The sequence below is a fragment of the Elephantulus edwardii genome, unplaced genomic scaffold (genome assembly GCF_000299155.1).
Source record: "Elephantulus edwardii isolate Elephantulus edwardi_28Jun2011 unplaced genomic scaffold, EleEdw1.0 scaffold00113, whole genome shotgun sequence".
NCBI classification, from domain to species: Eukaryota; Metazoa; Chordata; class Mammalia; order Macroscelidea; family Macroscelididae; genus Elephantulus; species Elephantulus edwardii.
The window spans coordinates 10,879,271-10,898,209 of record NW_006399863.1 but is presented as its reverse complement, the minus strand read 5'-3'; the positions used below and the strand labels follow the sequence as shown (position 1 = coordinate 10,898,209).

The window sequence follows — 18,939 nt, the reverse complement described above, 5'->3', positions numbered from 1 at the left end:
TGTCCAAAGTATGTTAGACGGAGCCTCAGAATCCTTGCCTCCAAGGAGCCCTGTTTGACCCTTTCCAGGATGAATCTGTTTGTTTTCTTAGCAGTCCATGGTACGCTCAGTAGTCTTCTCCAGCACCACAGCTCAAAGGCATCAATTCTCCTTCTATTCTCCTTAGTCATTGTCCAGCTCTCTGATGCATAATAAGTGATTGCAAAGACCATGGCCTGTGTCAGATGCACCTTAGTCTCCAGAGAGACACCATTGCTCTTCAGTACTTTGGTGAGGTCCCTAACAGCAGACTTTGCCATGGCAATACGTCTTTTAATTTCCTGGCTACTGGTACCGAGAGTGTTGAGTGGGGAGCCAAGCAAACTAAAGCTGTGAACAATCTCAAACGCTTCACCATTCATCCTGCCAATTGGCCCAGTGGTGAGAATCTTTGTCTTCTTTTTTTTTTTTTTCTCAACAGCATATCATTTTAATTATAACCATTGGCTAGTACAGGGAAAACTAACAAGTGTTTTTAAGCATCATTGCAACATTGTTTTCCTGATAATTTAAGTAAACCAAACTATGAGTAAATGAATTATACATGCCTAAATATATCATAGTTTATATACTATTAGTGGCCACTGGACTTAGGACTAGTCCAAGACCTTGATCTAGATTTTGACCTAGACCTAGACTGTGATCTTGACTGAGATTTGGATCTAGGTGGTTCTTTTTTCCTTGATTCCTTTTCATATCTTGAGCCAGACTTATAGTGTGTTTTGGAATCTGTTTTAGAGGTGCCTCTAGTTTTGATGTGAGATGCAGACCTAGAACGTGATTTAGCCTTCATTTCTTTCTCGGGCTGGGACTTGGACCGTTATCTTGAATTGGATTTAGATCTTGAAAAAGATCGATTTCGGTGTTTGAATCTATCATTGTCGGAATGGCTTCTGCTACGTCGTGGTCTTCCAGTCGGTCTACTATTTCTTGGACTATAAGATCGTCTATAGTTGTAATCAAAAGACCGACTTCTTGATCTCCTTCTTTCATAACTTCGGCTTCTAGAACGTCTATATCTGTCATAATCATCACAGCATGAAGAACTGTACACATTCCTCCCTTCCTTGGCTTTCATTTGATTTGGTGTCTTCCTATCACCCTGTGCATACTGGATTTCAATTTGACGTCCACAAATCCATTTTCTGTCCAAGTTATGTAAAGCATCTTCAGCATCACGAACATCCTCAAATTGAACATAAGCAAATCCTCTTGGACGTCGAGTGTAGAAATCAAGTGGAACATATACATCAACTATAGGACCATAGTGACCAAATTCCCGACGTAAATCTTCAGACCTGGTGTCGTCAGCCACCTTCCTCACGAACAGAGACGTGTTGGGGGGACGTAGGTAGCGGGACATGTCGGTGTGGTGAAGCTCACCCACGAGCACTAATAGGCTCCGCAAACGCTCCGCACGTCCTGCAGCGGCTCCCAATCTTTGTCTTCTTGATATTGAGCCTCAATCCATATTGGAAGCTGCAGTCCTTGACCCTCTGCAGCAAGTGCTTCAGGTCCTCCTCACTTTCCGCAAGCAGGGTTGTGTCATCTGCATATCGCAGATTGTTGATTGATCTTCCACCAATCTTGACCCCAGATTCCTCCTCATAGAGCCCAGCCTCCCGGATAATCTGTTCTGCATACAGGTTGAAAAGGTATGGAGACAGGACACATCCCTGGTGTATGCCCTTCCTAGTTTTGAACCATGCAGTGTTTCTTTGCTCTGTTCTGATGACTGCCTCCTGGTCCAAGTATAGGTTTCTCATTAGCACGATCACGTGTTCTGTGATTCCCATTCTTCTCAGAGTCAGCCACAGTTTGTTATGATCCACACAGTCAAATGCCTTTGCATAGTCAATGAAACATAGATATACATTCCTCTGGTATTCCCTGCTTTCATCCAAGATCCATCTAACATTAGCTACAATATCCCTAGTACCACGACCCCTTCTAAACCCAGCCTGGACTTCTGGCAGTTCTCTGCTGATGTGTTGTTCCAGTCGTTTTTAGATAATCTTCAGTAGAATCTTGCTTGCATGTGAAAATAATGAGATTGTTCTATAGTTTCCACACTGTTGGGTCACCCTTCTTTGGGATGGGAACAAATATAGATCTCTTCCAGTCCGTTGGCCAAGTGGTTGTTCTCCAGATTTCTTGGCACAACTTGGCGAGCACATCCAGGGCAGCATCTGTTAGCTGAAATATGTCAATAGGTATACTGTCTATTCCTGGGGCCTTATTTTTTTTTTTTTTGCTATTTCCTTCAAAGCAGCTTGAACTTCTTCCTTCATCACCATAGGCTCTTGCTCATATGTTGTTTCATGAAATTATTCTGTGTCTGCCAATTCCTTTTGATACAGTAACTCAGTATATTCTTTCCATCTTCTTTTAATACTTCCTGGATCATTTAATATTCTTCCTAAAGCATCCTTGATTATAGCAACTTGAGGTTTGAATTTGTTCTTCAGTTCTTTGAGCTTAAGAAATGCTGAGCGAGTTTGGCCCTTTTGATTTTCTAACTCCACCTCCTTGCACATTTCATTGTAATATTTTACTTTGTCATCCCGCACTGCCTTTTGAAATCTTCTGTTCAACTCTTTGGTATCTTTAGTTCTTCCTTGTGCTTTGGCTTCTCTGCACTCCAGTGCAATTTTCAGAGTCTCTTTCTCTTCCTCTTGTGTCTTTTCAATGACTGTTTGCACTCTTTCTGGATGATACCCTTGATATCCTCCCACAACTCGTCTGGTCTTCGCTCATTAGTGTTCAAGACCTCAAACCTGTTTCTGAGATGGTTCTGAAATTCAGGTGGGATAGACTCAAAGTCATATTTTGATTCCTGTGGACTTGGTTTAATTTTCCTCAGCTTCAGCTAGAACTTGCATATGAGTAGTTGGTGGTCTGTTCCACATCTGCTCTGGCCTAGTTTTCACAGCTAATATTGAACTTCTCCAGCGGTTCTTTATGCAGATGTAATCAATCTGATTCCTATGCATACCATCAGGTGAAATCCATGTATATCCATGTATATAATCCATGTATATCCCAACAGGCAGGGAAGAGGGGCACCAAGGGACCTTGAAACCGTCCGCCCCTTAACGATTAGAGCACAGAAAACTGCAGGGGCAGTTCTGTGTGAATGGCCTGAACATAGAGATGGTGTCATATCTTATTGAGCCTAAATACACTTAAGAATGAAGGGGGTGTGTGGGAACAGTAACAGTATCAGAACAGTTTTGACCTCATGGAATCTCGTAGACTTCCTTTCCGTGGTAGACTACGAAGCACCAAAGCATGAATCAGCACAGTCTTAGTTTCAGGGAGCAACCTAGCTGAGGCTCTCTCCCTCAGTGGTTTTTGCAGTTGCTGAGGCTCTCTCCCTCAGTGGTTTTTGCAGTTGTAGACGTTCCACATATCTTTTCATTAGCTTTACCCTTAGATGTTGATGTTTATTATTATTCTTAAAATTTTAAAAATTAAGACTTGTTTTATATTGTTGTTCTAGAGATTGTAATCCCCTTTAGTGATCCCATTAAATTCAGCTAGTACTTGTAAATAATATTTATAGAGTCTTTTGGAAGTTCTGTGTAAATGGTCAAATTATTGGTGAATAATAGCAATTTAAATATTTCTTTGGCTTGGAGAACTTTGCTGTAATATGCTTGGTTTTTGTTTGTTGGGGTTTTTTTTCTTTTTATCTCTGCATATATTTGGAAGCAGGAGTGGCATCCACTTCTAAACAACATGCCTCTGGAAACTCTTATGAACTTTGAGAAACGACAGTAGTTATAAAAAGGCTTCAGTTGTTTTGTTCATACAGTTACTAAGAGTCATGCTCGACTCAATGGCAAAAAACAATAGCATGCATATACTGACATTCTTAGCACTTGTTGAATCTATGGCCTGGTGAGTTTCATCAGTTGAAAAACACGTCATGTAGAGTGCACTTAACACATACATGTGGTAACCTTTTTACTTGCTTTTGTCCTCAATTTTTTTCCCTTTTCTTCAGTCTGGATATAGTCTGTTGACCTGTGTTCTAATTAGAGAGCTTTGGTGGTTTAGGGACAGAATTTTTGCCTTTCATGTGGACCCAGATTCAATTTCCTTTCTGGCAAATATACCTCATGTGCAACCATCACACATGCTTGTGCATTGCATTGACGTTGAGCAGATTTCAGTGGCTTAGTCTCCCACACTAAGATTGGTTATGAAGGAGAGCCTGGTGATGACATCTTTTTGAAAACCAGCTAATGAAGAGCCTACGGATCACAGCAGTCGAATCTCCAGCCATATTTGGGGGATGGCACAACGCCAGGTGGTGTCTCATTTCATTGTATATAAGAGTTGCCTGCCATAAGTCATGGGAGGACTAAACAGCAGCTAACATAAAAAGCAAAACCGAGTCTAAATAAATGATACTGCATTTGATACATTCTTAGTGTCACCTATTCTGTATTTTTAGTTCTAGACTTTTCCCTTGATTTTTATAGGTTCCAGTCCTTGGAGGCTTGGATTTTGAAGTTCTGTCTCATATTCTTTGGGTATGTGGCCAGGAGAGACTGGTCGTTGGAAGGGTGGAGGGACAGCGCCAGGAGAGGAAGACTCCAGATGAGATGGACTAATACAGTAATGGGCAGTGGGGGTTGGTGTATTGGAATTAGTGAGACTGGCTCAGGACAGGGCAGAGTTCAGATCTGCTGTATATAAGGTCATTATGGGTCACAGGTGACTCAACAGCACGTAACAACAATGATATTAATTGTAGTTAAGATAAGGCCATAGATGATAATTTCAGTATCTGAGCTCCTGTAAACTTGTTTTTATTGAGTATAGTCCCCTCTTGGTCAAGTTTCTGGTTAAACACCATCATTTTTTATTGAATGCAGATGTTGTGTATGAAAAAGTTACTTTTTAAATGAGGCTTTACATAATATTCTCATCTCCCATGGAAGATTTTCCTTATCTTTTAATAGACATGAGGTTAGAGTATGGTCAGATCACTTGAAGAGGCTGCATTGCAGTCTTCCCAAGACATTGTTGTTATGTGCCTTTGAGTTCATGATGACTCATATAATAAACTCCTGATCTGTTGTTCATCACATCAGAACTTTGCCCTGTCTTGTGCCATCTTCACGAACTCCGACGTGCTCTCGCCCATTGTTGCAGTCACTGTGTCAGTCCACCTTGTTGTAGGTTTTCCTCTCTTTCTCTGACTCTCTACCTTTCCCAGAGAGATGCTTTTTTCTGAGGGCAGATCACTCTTGACAACATACCTAAAGGATGTGAGACAGGATGTACCTTTAATTGACACCATTCATGGGATATACTCATTAGTGGTTTTGGTTGAGAGACTAAGCTGCTTGTTAAGGCTCTGCTTCCTTGTGAATCCTGAAGTCAGTTTTTGTCTCCAAAATTCTACCAAATTTATGCTCTGTTTTTAGCTTGCATGCTGTTAGACTTTTTAGCTCTGAAGGCTGCACTTTAAGAATCAGCAAATGTCTCAAGAGGAAAAGCTGCTTTAAAAACATTGAACATATCCTCATTGAGCTTCTGGTTTTCTTTTCAATTTTGGCCCTTCAATGCCCAAGAGCCTTGGCAGCAGAAATTCAAATTTTGTATCTCTCCAGTCTTGTCTGACTGCCAGAATCTCTGCTGGCTTCTTTGTCCCTTAGTGGCTACCTTCTATGTCAGGCGTGCTGTCCAACCCAGTATTCCTGAAAGGGGGAAAGTGGCCTGAAGAATGTTGGGCTTACTTCCTTGAGTGTTTCCTTTTTCTCATGTCGTGACCCATTCAGAGCATTTGTCTTAAAAACTCTAGTTTCACAAAATGTGTGTTATACTTTCCCCAGCCTTATCTCATCATATATTCAAAGACATGCTACTCCAAGTCACCTCATTATCAATAAAAAATAGATGGTCTTGAGCTTTTCAATTAGATGTGTCTGTAATTAGTTATATTTTATCTTGTGGTTGTTTTTTTTTTACTTGTATTTTTTTGTCCCCCCCTTAATCAGATACTCAGTTGGAAATATGTCTTGGAATAGATTAGAGCTGCTCGGAACAATAGAATAATTAAAAATACTGCCCATATACTATCTCCATGCACTCCAGTTTTATGGTCTACATTGTCCTCAGGTGTTTCTAAAATATGTGTGCTAATTAAGTTTGTTACTAGGATCCTGAGGACTTCTTTTTTCACTTTAGTTATTTCTCCAGACTTTTTAATTGGGGGAGGTAGCTGGCAGCCTCATTTTCAGTTTTGACAAAAATTGGAGATTTTTCATTTTAAAAGTTAAAGATGTAATATATTTTAGGTGGTTCCATGTTAGTGCATCAATCCCTGACTGCTATTCTATTTCCATAAGCATTTACTGTTATTGTATTACTGAGATTTTCTTTTTTTTTCTTTTGTATTCTTTTTTTTTTATTAGTATTAAATTTTATTAGTTTCAATGAACATTCACAGGGATTCTGGGCTTTCACTCCTTCATTGCCGCACCATTCTCTCCACCCTCCTCCCCAGTTTGTTCTTCTTCCCCGCCATCCTAATGTCTGTTTTAATTGTCCAATTGCCACAGTGCTTGTCAAAGTCAGTTCTGATTAATCTCCTTTGTTGGTGTGTCCTTTGCCATTCGCTATCACTCCTCCCTGAGAGAGACTTCACCCTGATTCATAAGGAAAAGGGGATGGCGTATTCTCTTAGCTACTTCCTGCTGAAAAGGGACGCTGTGGGTTTCAGGGTGAAGATCTTCTCTCACTACTCTAAAGGGCCCCTTTGGCAGTAGGAAACACATAGACTATTATGGAGATTGATTTTGGAATTTAGATGCACTCTTATTGATTGTGTTTGGCCGTACATGTTCATATCCTTGAAGATGTATCATGGGGGTGTTGCAACCTAGAAGACACAAATTTGACTAACAAGTTATAAGTACATGAGTCAAAAATTATGGAAAAGTAAAAGATTCTTTCATTGTTTTACAAACCCTCCCCCAGGTCCCCTCCACCATGTAGCCCTCGCTCTAGACTCCTGTGATGACAGAAATACCTAGTTATATATCTCTTTTAAACAGTTTTCTCCCTCCTCTGTTTCAGTGCAGTATATATTATTGAACCCATCTTACTCAGTCTCTCCCCAACCCCAAGGACAGTCCCATTCTACAACAGTGGCATCATGTAATATTTGTCCTTTTGTGACTGGGATATTTCACTCAGCATAATGTTCTCCAGAGTCAACCATTTTGAATAATATTGCATGAGTTCCTTGTTTTTTAATGCAGCATAGTATTCCATTGTGTGAATATACCACAGCTTCTCTATCCATTCGTTTGTTGATGGGCACTTAGGTTGTTTCCAACTCCTTGCTATTGTGAACAAAGCTGCAATAAACATGGGTGTGCATATATCTGCTTGGATGTCAGCTATGGTCTCTTCAGGGTATATTCCCAGTAGTGGGATTGCTGGGTCAAATGGTATCTCTATTTGCAACTTTTTGAGAAAGCGCCATACTGCTTTCCACAGGGGTTGCACCATTTTACACTCCCACCAACAGTGAAATTTTCTTTTACTAAGGGATAATTTATATTTGACTTGCACCTACCATTGCATTGTTTTGTTCCTCTTACTGTTTTTTCTTCTTTTTCTGTTTTCTTTCTTGTGTTCTTTTGATTTGCTTAATTATTTTTAAACTAAATTTTAATGGCTATATTGGCTTTTAAAGCTCTACTTCTTTGCATTTTATTTGATGTAGGAATTAATAATTTAAACATAACATTTCATAGTCTACTTGAAGTTAAATTTGTTCTGTAGCACATGAAATGTACATACTTTGCAGTTATGCGAATATATTTACAAAATACATCACACCCTCCTTTTTTATTGTTGGTTTGTGTTACAATTTCATATATTCTGACTCAAGATAGTGTTGTGTTTTCTTTAAATTGTTTAAGAGCTATCGATATTTACATTTACTTAAATATCTACTATTTTTAGTATTATCTGCTATTTCTAATATTATTGATGGTTTAGTGGTAAGAGGATGTGTTGCAATCCCAAAGGTACTCAGTTCAAATCCATCAGTTGCTCTGTGGGAGAAGGATGGGAATTCATCTCCTGTGCAGCTTACTGCCTCTGAAAACTCACTGGAGGGTCAGCTGTGAGCTGGTTCAAATTCAGCAGCACACAGCAATAACAGTAGTGTTGGCTAATCTTGTATATGTCAGATTTTCATTTGGTCTCATTTCCTTTTGGTATAAAGAATGCTTTCTTTCACAATGCTTTCTTTCACATTTTTTTTTATAGTGTGTGTTTGGTCACAAAGACTCTTAACTTTCCTTTTCAAAAAGCCCTTTATTTCACTTTAAATTCTTGAAGGCAATTTTTTATTAATACAGATTTCTGAGTTGACTTTTTAAAATTTCTGGTATTTAAATATGGCCCATTGTGATCTGGCCTTTATTAATTTTTATAAGAGGTAACTGTAAATGTGAACCATTACCGTCCTTGTTGTTAGGTGCCATCAAGTTGATTATGACTCATGGCAATTTTATGAACAAAACATCTGAACCCTCTCCTATCCATGCCATCCTCACACTCCTGACACACAAGAGCCCATTACAGCAGTCACTGTATCAATCCACCTGGTTGAGGGTCTTCCTTTTCTTTGCCAACCCTCCACCTTTCCCAGCATCACATCCTTCTCCAAGGAATAGACATATACTGTATATAATTTATTGTTTTTCTTTCACTACGTTTAGTGCAGTTTAGGGCTGGTATTAGTCGTAGCTTGTCCTCTGTCAAGTGGTGCATGCACAGATGTTTGCTCTTGGCCACTGGGCGAAGCTGTAGAAGGCTCATGTGTGGCTGGGCAGAGTAGATACTTTTGTTATCTCTTGCCAAGTGAAGCAAAAAAAGAAAACCAAAGGCAACAGTGGCTACAGAAAGAACCAAATATCAAAATTGAGGGCAGGGAGAGGAGAGAAAGAAAGAATGGAATGCAAACAAAGAAAAAAATACCAGAAACCTGGGGAAGCACCTAATTGAGGTTCTTGCCAATGCTGAGGCAGGTGGAGGAAGATGTCTCATGTGAGACAGTGTCCAGGAGCTGGATACAAGGATGGGACTTAACTGGCACTGCTAAGTTGAGAGCACATGTGTCTACAGATTGGGGATACATGCACCCAGTGCCAGATCCACAAGGATGTCCTATTAGAGATAGCTTCTGCTAGACCGGGAGCTAGAATATAGTCTGGGCACCAGTTCAGAGATGGCACTCTTCCTTGGCCCTACTTGTGCTTCTCTAAATGTGGGGATGATGTATACCTGGTGCTTGACCTGCAAGAACGCCCTGTTAATGATAGTCACTGACAATCTAGAGATGGTCAAAGGTGGTATACTCTGCTGACCATAAGAAGCAGGGAATACACATCTCCAAGTATGAATGTGACATGCACCCTGCACCAAATCCGTAGGGATACTCCATTAGATGGATAGGAGTCCTGATTAGAGATGGTGATATTGTCAGTCTCAGGTGGCTGCAGACTAAGCTTAGTCCTCCTAATGGTAGCACATAGCTCCGAGCTAGAAATCAGAGAAAACATAATTCTAAATATAGGGTTGTGTGCTCTTGACACCATTTCCACAGAGGTACTTGCCTCATATCAAGTGGAACAGTAGTTAGAGTCCAGGGAGTACTGTTGGCTGCTCGGTAGGTTGACACTGGACATAATCTGTCCTCAGACCACTTGGAGAGTATGGGGAACAAGAGGAAGTTGTACCTTTCTTATTGTCAGATTCTTGCAGCAATCAGAAAACCCTTTGCTAATGTTCCAAAGGACTGCATTTCACATCCATTCAAAATTCACTGGTCCATTTGTCTCTGTAATTTTCCCCCAGTGTTTGATCTGCTTTGTCATTTCCTTTGAAACTCAGTTTTCCACTTGCTGGGTCTGTTATCTTTGTTTTCTTGCATCTTTGTTGTAGAGGATTTGGGCTGCTATAGCAGTAGTCTGCCATCTTTCTGGAAGCCACCTATTTTGTTATTTATAAAATCATATTTTTTTTCCTCTTTATAGTATGATTATGTTAGGTCTTTCAAAATTCCAAGTTTTGCTCATAATTAGATTGTCATCTGTTGGTTTCCTTCAGAACCGTGTGATATTTTCTCTATTCTTCAGATACTGAGTAATTTTAGATTGTATCCTGGATCTCGTGATTTTTATGCAATGTTATTTATAGTTCTTAGGAGTGTTGATGTTTGTTTTAGTAGTCAGTTTGCTTAGACTTAAATTCTAAGCAGTTCTGTGCAATTCAGCCTTTAGCTGGCGGTGAATTAGATCTCAATTCCATACTGTCACCTTGCCTTTTCATTCATGGTTCAAAGATCAGCCAGAGATCTGGCCCACGTTTAACCACTGGCTTCAGACTTCAGACACTTGTCAGGATCTCTCCTTGAGTTCAGTGTTTCTTCTTCTTACTGGTGTCCTGATTGCCAGACATCTTGCCCTGCTTGTTTCATCTGGAAAAAAAGGCAAGCTTTTTCTTAGAGATTTAGGAGCTGTCATAACTCCAGGTGAGCTTAGAGATCAGAACTCATGAAAAGGGAGGGAGGTACCTAGTCATCTATGCAACATTTTGACTCTCTTTCAGAATCTGCCTGCCTTCATTAAGTTTCCAGTTTGGGTTTGATTTATTTGGTTTTTCTTGTCCAGAGTTGACAGCTTCTAATCTGTAGCAGATTTTGTTTGTTAGATATTATTTCCTTCATATGAAAAGTAGGATTCTGATAATTTATTCCTTTTTGAGATAGTAGAATTTATTTTAACTATTGGTAAATAGTTAAAATTCTATTTTGAGATAATAAAATAAATTTTAATTATTGTCTGTAAAAATCCTGTCACTTGATATCCTTTTTTATAATCCAGTCAGCCTTCCAAGTAATTTATCTTTATTGTTAACTTAATCCTAAATGTACTGTATACCAAGCCCAGTGCCATTGAGTCAAATTCTGACTCATAATGTTCCAGTAGGACAGTGTACAATGGCCCTATGGTTTTTCCAAGGCTGTCTGGAAGCAGACCGCCACATACTTCTCTCACAGAGTGACTGACTGATGGCTCAAATTCCCAACCATTTGATTAGCAGGTGAGCTCTTAATTAGTATACCGCCAGGCTTCTTATCGTAAATATAGAGACTAAAATACCTTTTGCCTGGCAAGGAGAGTTGGTTAACATAAGCAAGAGTACATTCTGTCTCTTCTCTAATGTTGTTAAGACTGATACTTATCTCTTTGTCCTGGTTAACCATATCCTTTTAGTTTATTTTTATTTCATTATCTTCTAGAATGCTGTCTTAAACGTAACAGATCACCTGTTAGATTTTTATGAGCTTTAAGACTAAAGAATTTTTTTCTTTTAAGATTTTAAAATATATCCTAGAAAATATATAAATTGCATATATGCATGTGTTTGTGTTGTTAGGTGCCATTGAGTTGAGTGTGACTTAGTGACCTGTGAACAAAATATCTGCACCCTGTTCTATCCTGCGCCATCCTCACACTTCCTGATATACATAAGCCCATCGCAGTAGTCACCACGTCAGTCCACCTGGTTGAGGGTCTTCCTCTCCTTTACTGACTCTTCACCCTTCCTAACATCGTGAACTTCTCCAAGGAATAGCACCTCCTAGCAACATGCCCAAAGTATGTGTGCTGAAGCCTCATCATTCTAGCTTCCAAAGAGCACTCCAGCTGTACCCTCTCCAAAACATAGTTGTTTTTCCTGTTGCACATCCTTGGGATGTTCAGTGCTCTTCGCCAGCACTACAGCTCAAAGGCATTTCTTCTGTCATCCTTATTCATGGTCCCCCTTTCAGATGCAAGTGATTGGAAAGACTATGGTCTGAATCGGACGCATCTTTTTGACATTGAGATATAATCTGTATTGAAGGCTGCATTCCTCTGTGTGTGTGTGTGTGTGTGTGTGTGTGTGTGTGTGTGTGTTGTGGTTCTGTACATGGGAGCTCTGGGGGTCTAGTGGCAAGATGTTGCTCTGCAATCCCGAAGGCACTTGGTTCGAGGCCACCAGCCACTCTGTGGATGAAGAATGGGCAGTCCCCTCCTGTGTGATTAATTCCCTTTGAAAATCCGCCAGAGGCTTAGCTATGGGTTGGTTTAGACTCTGTAATATATAATATACAACAACATACATGGCATAAAACATTGTCAGTACTTTGGAAGATACCAGCCTCTTTCTATTATAATGGCCTATTGTAATTATCTTGATTTTTGTAGTATTTGTTTCCTTGCTCTTTTCTCTGTAATTTTCCTCCTATGTGAAGGCTATGTGAACTTTTGCTTATTCTTCTATTAGAAAAAATTTATTACTTTTATTAATTTTTTTATACATGAAGATTTATGATAGATCCTGGAGATAATAAATTAAGTAGGACACAATTGCTGCTTTCCTGGATTTTGTAGTCTGGTGATGGTGGTGAGGTGTGTTCTGTGTTGGTTGCTAGCTGCAAAGTCCATGGTTTTGAATTCACTGAGTAAGTATGAGGCAATCTCTTCCTGTAAAGATTCATGGCTTTGAGAAACAACTAGAGGGTTGCCAGGAATCAAACTCCACTCAAACACATTGGGTAGGATTGGTTTCATTTTGATGGAGCTTAAATTTTTTCTTTATTTTTATTAACTCACCTCTCAGAAAATCTGTGTGAAGGTTTTTATTGAATTAAGATCTTATCTGTAGATTATTAATAAAGTTTTTCTTTCCTTTTTTTTCCCCAATGGCTCTTTTCAGTTTATTGCATGAAAGTGTTAGCTAGTGTCCAAGTTAAAAGTGGACCCCAAATGATTACATTATACAAGCTGTGAAGTTTTAAACTTGTGACAAGGGACAGCAGGGACATCTATTCATTGCAGTGAAATCCTCACTTAAGCTTCAGTGAGTCACAGCACTTAAAACCCATGAACCTTCAGCTGGGCATCCTTAGCCAGTCCAGTCTCTACGAGGAACTGGCATATATTCTTGTGCTGGTTAACCCTGTAAATGAATTACTTCTCCATATTCTGGATGCTCAATTACAGTATCATTGCAGGCAAACTTCTTCTTAAACGCCTTCGCTAGTTTCTTTTTATCGTAATCATCAGCGATCCCTTGGACAGTTGTAAGGATCTTCTTGCCATTTCTCTCTTGAATTCTTATATGGATATAATCCTCAGTCCCAGCAGGAAGCAGGTCATCACCCTTCCTTGCATCAGCAAAGGAGTCTAAAGGGTGGAGGTTCTGGATAGCGGACATACCGATACAATTTCTTTTCCTTGGTGGAAATGGCTTGCAGAAGGCGGTGGTGGGAGAAGGAAGGCAGGGGGGATGGAGCGTTAAGAAGCGAGGGATCTCGAGGTGGAGGCAGCTGAGTCCTCGGTGGCGGCTCAGTGTTTAGGGCCAACTTTTCTTTCTTGTGTCTTTTATTCATTATTCAAATATTTGAGCACTTACAGAAATTATGTTTTACCTTGAGATGCCCCAACATAGTCCTAGCCCTTTAAACATGTAGATAAAGGAACCTAATTTTCTTTCTCAATAAGAATTATAAGAATGGTCCCCCCCCATCTGTAGTACCAGCATTATAGGAGAATCTGTCATACACATGTTGAGTTAAAGAACTTATTTATCAAGAAAAGAAACACTGCATGATAATTTTGTAAGGTTCATCCATGTTGTAGTATGTATCAAGCCCTCGTTTCCTTTTTACAGATGAGTAATTTTCCTTTGTATGTATTTGAACAGAATATGTTCATCCATGTATTTGTTGATAATACATTTGTATTTCCACCTTTAAGTTATTGTAAATAGGACTGAAGTGAGCATTAGTATATAAGTGTCTGTTTGCATTGCTACTTTTACATCTTTTCAGTATATATGTAGGAGTAAAATTCCTGCTTTGTATGGAACTTCTGTGTTTAACTTCCTAAAGAACTACAAAACCTTTACATAGTAGTTGTACAGTTTTGCAGTATCACCAAGAGTGTCCAAGAATTCCAGTTTGTTGTAGGAATTCTTTATATATTCTAGATATTAAGCCCTTACCTGTTATATTGTTCTTGTGTGCCATTGAATCAGAACCAACTCTTAGGTTACCCTCCATCAGGTTTTCTGAGGCTGTAAATCACTCACTTGAGAAGAGGTTGCCCGCCTCTCTGATGATTTTGAATGGTATGCCTTCAGTTGGTAGAGTAATCAGTTCCTTTCCACTAAGCAGCCAGAGCTCCCAAGTTATTGTCCTGCAAATTTTCTCCCAGTATCTAAGTTGTCTTTAAAGTTCTTTGATGTACAAATTTTAACGTTTTAGTCATATCCCATTTGTCTATTTTGTCTTTTGTTGCTTATGTTTTTATACCAAATCTGAGAATCTGTTGTTGAAGATTAAATTCAGAACCATTATCCTTATGTTCTAAGAATTTTGTAGTTTTAGGTTGTCGGTCCGTTTTGAGTTAGTTCAGTATTTAATGTGAGATATGGGAGTAACCTTTCCCTACATGATAATATCATGTTGTGATAAATAGGTCAATACAAGAGAAGATGAGCTTCAAGGAGGCTCATCAGTGCCTGTGACAGTGGATTCCAGCATGGCAGAGATTGTTAGTATGACACAGGTTAGGGCAAAGATAGAATCACTGTGATTCATAGTTGACTTGATGACACTAATAAGGAGTAAATATATCCTTTTGCATTTGAAAACATGTATATCCCAGTACCACGTAATTCTGTTCTGTATGTCTATCCTTATGCTAGGTTATTAGTCTGTGAAGTCTGTTTTGATGCCTTTCATTTTTAGCATGTTTTTGTATAGAGAAATATATCTTCCTACTCTGTTCTTCTTTTTGAAGATTGCTTTGGATGTTTGAAGCCCTTTGCAGTTCATTTAAATTAATATTGTCTGAATTGTTGCAGAAACTCCCTTTGACAAAATTAAGCAGTTTTCATGGTAATGTTACTGAACTAGATAACAATACAAGGATAATCCCTCAAGTTGATAAAGGACATTAATGAAACACCAAAGCTAACAGTTGATAAAGACTAAGAGTGTTGTTCTTAAGGTTAGGAACAAGATAAGGATAGATCTGTTTTCATCACTGCTGTTCAGTATTACTTCAGATCTACCAGTCACTGCGCAGGAAAAAGATAGATGATCTCTCCAGTGTAATATATAGCATTGAAAAACTTGGTTGGGGGTTAGGAGACAATGCCATTTAAGAGTGTGTTTCAACTGCACAGCAGTGAAAGCAAGAGAGAGAGATTTGATACTATTAATGAATGAATATTCTAGCCAGAACTATTAGGTTCCATAATAATGATAGACATCCAAATTGGGAAGGAAGAAGTAAAATTATCTCTTTTGGTGGATGACCCCAGTGAATCCACAAGATATCTATTGGAGCTAATAAGATTCAGCAAACTGCCAGGACAGAAGGTCAACACAAAAATCAGCAGCATTTTTATTTGGCACCAACAAGCAGTATTAAAAAGAAATTTAAAAAATAGTTCCATTTACAATAAAATCTAAAATAATGGCATTCCTCTGAGTAAATGAAACCAAGATTTATACAATGAAAACCATAAACCATTACTAAAAGAAATTAAAGATTATCTAAGTAGATGTAGAGAGATTCTGTGTTCATGGATTGTTAAGGCATCTGTAAAGTAGAATACCAAAATTCCAGTGCCTCCCTTGAATATATCTCTTGAACTTTTATTTCTCTTACCAGATATCTGAGGGAGCTAAGAAGTTGGGTTTAAGTTGATTCATTGTTAATTATAGAGTACAGTGATGACACGTTTGGGTATTAGTCACTGTTCTGCTAGTCTTTGACAATAGCTCTTAATGCAAGAAGAAAAGGCTATTTTCTTTTTCCAGAAATTAAGGACATTTGCAGTACCACTCCTTTTCATACACCATTTCCTTGGAATTGAGCCTTGAAATAGCTTAACTGGGTATAATTCCAAAGTAGACTTTTGTTTATTCTCTTTTGTATTTGAAAATGCTTTTGCTGATGAATTGAATTTGCTTTGTGTGGAGAAATCATAACATGACTTTTTTCCCCGAGATGCAGTAGATAGGTTCTGTCATTAAAATGAGGACATAATTCAAAATGTGTAATTTGTTTCTTGACCAATAGCAATGGTTTAGGAAAATCTGATTGTTTCATGGCATTTCATATCATTTCATCCTACAAATTCCTAGTTGCAAGGTATTTTCGACTTTGAACCAAAGGGAAACTATGACACTCTGCCCTTGCCCCCTTAAGCTGTGATGTAAAGCTGCCCTAAACTTAACAAATTCTGATGAAGAGTTCCAAGTCCCATAAGAGGTATGTGCTGAGAATTAAAAATAAAACTTGAGAAGGAATTCTTTCCACCAGCTAAGTCAGTAACTCTAGGGAATACCAGTAAGTGGTTTTTTTGAGTCATGTAATTTAAATGCTAGATCTGACCTTCTAGGAGGAAGTTAAATAAGGCAAAAAATGAGATTCAACTTTCAAGGACCCTTGAAATAAGGAAATAAGTTTGGAAGTTAATTACAAAAGCAATATGAATTGTTCATAGCACACTTAGAGTTACCTTAAAAATAGAATGCAGCCTACATTTTAGGAACTAGTTTGAAATTGTTTAAAGAAAAAATAAATATGTCAGCCAAAAAATGATTCAAAAATAATAGAAACCCCAAACAAAGGACAATGAAAGAGTCAAATATTATTAGCTACCCAGACACTTTATAAGGGAAAATATGGCCCATTAGGCAGACCCCGCCCCTTTCAATTTGAAGGTGTGTTCTTGCTGGTAAGCCTGGAATGTGTCATTGGTCCAGTGAAGTGGGTAGGCATTGCAGCTGATAGGCAAGGTTCCAGGACAGAGGCAGGAAAGAACTGATTTGTCAGGAGTCAGTCAGAAAATACAGTGGGTATAAGATATAAGTGGATGGAAGATATAAAGAGCTAAAAGCCAGATACTGTAGTAGAAATCAGTTGTTTAGAATAAGGAGAGACTATGGAGATTTTTACATGTTCCATTCTGTAAAAGAAGAAGAGACATGGATATGGCAGAGAGAAGTCTTTTTTTACATTGTGGTGATGCATATGTCAAGACATCAGACTCATTTGAATGTGGAACATTCAGTTTAATTTATTGGCGTCTACTCCCAGTGTGTAACTTTTGAATTTTGGCTTTCTGTGTATGATATTGGTAAGTCCAGTGCCAATATCAGGCTCTCATTGTACACTGATAACTTAGCAAATTGTTTTGTTTCTCTCTCCTTTTGTACCTCCAGTTAGAGTTGGGTTTTTCATTCTCCTGGTCATGGCATACTTTCGTCATCATTCCATTCAAGACCTCTCTCTTGTTTATTTATATAATTTTCCTAATAACCTTATTCCAGTATCCTCACCACTACCACGATAGGCACGTAAATATATTTGCGATGTATGATGTTTAATATATACTCTTCCAAGATTTTGTCTGTTTTTAATTTATGTAAAAATTATTATAATTTATATATATTTCCTTAAGCCTTTCCCTTGCATGGTTTTGCTTTGTATTTTTTTCTCTGTAATAAATTTTATTTATTGCTGTTAGGGACCTCTCCAAAGTACTGAAGAGCAGTGGTGTCTCTCTGGAGACTGAGGTGTGTCTGATACAGGCTATGGTCTTTGCAAGCACTTGTTATGCTTCAGAGAGTTGGACAATGACTAGGGAGGATAGAAGGAGAATTGATGCCTTTGAGCTGTGGTGCTGGAGAAGACTATTGAGTATACCATGGACTGCTAAGAAAACAAACTGATTCAGCCTGGAGAGGGTTAAACTGGGGTGCTCCTTGGAGGCAAGGATTCTGAGGTTCGTCTAACGTACTTTGGACATGTTGTAGACTGGTCCTTGGAGAGGGACATCATGCTTGGTAGGGTGGAGGGACAGCACAGGAGGGGAAGGCCCTCCATGAGGTGGATTGATTCAATGACTGGGGTAATTGGAATGGGTGTGTCAGAGACAGTGCAATTGGCACAGGACAGAGCAGAGTTTAGGGCTGTTGTACATAGGGTCGCTGTGAGTCACAAGCGACTCGACAACACATAACAACAACAGTAAATTTTACCTATTAGAATAAGCATTTGCTGAATACTATTAGTCCTAACAATTCAGCAAACCTGGGATTGGTTTTCAAGTACTCTTAAGACTAATGTGTATTAGTCTTAAAAGAAATGTATCTATAATTTCTCTTTTACATAGAATGTTTCTTCAAAATTTTTAATACTTACCTTTTAGCAAATTAAGGAAATTTCCATTTTATTTTCAGTCTTCAGGAAGTTTTCCGCCTGAATTTTCTCCTTATAAAGAGATACGTAATTTTATCAACTAATTGTTTTTAAAAAATATTTTATATTGGCTTATATACAGAATTTGTATATACATTGTGTTTCACACTATGTAATATACTTTATTGTAACTGTTGAAATAATCATGTGCTTCTTGTCATTTAATTATTTATGTGGTAAATTAGTTGTAGGGAGCTCTGCTGGCCTAGTGGTGAGAAGGTACACTTCAATCCCAAAGGCCACCAGCTGCTCCATGGGAGAAGGATAGGTAATCTCCCTTGCAATTACTGCCTCTGAACACCCACTGGAGGGTCAGCTATGGGTCAGTTCTGATTCTGCAGTACACAACAGTAACAAATTAATTGTACAATTAAAACATCTTAATCCGTGTTTGCATTCCAGTGATAAACTGAATCTGATGTGTATGTGCACATGTGTGCTTATGCATACATGCCCATAAAGTCTAGTTTATATATACAAATATATATAGAGATATAGATATAAATATAGATATAGACATATCTGTATTTCT

The 18,939-nt window shown here is 38.5% G+C and overlaps 1 protein-coding gene and 2 pseudogenes across 1 annotated transcript in view; 1 reads left to right on the top strand and 2 right to left on the bottom strand.

Annotated features, from left to right (window-relative positions):
* DOCK3 (dedicator of cytokinesis 3) overlaps positions 1-18,939 on the top strand; it is a 310,047-nt gene that overhangs the window by 68,496 nt on the left and 222,612 nt on the right. The window lies entirely within an intron of this gene.
* Positions 614-1,402, bottom strand: LOC102868815 (annotated as a pseudogene).
* LOC102869212 lies at positions 12,999-13,341 on the bottom strand (annotated as a pseudogene).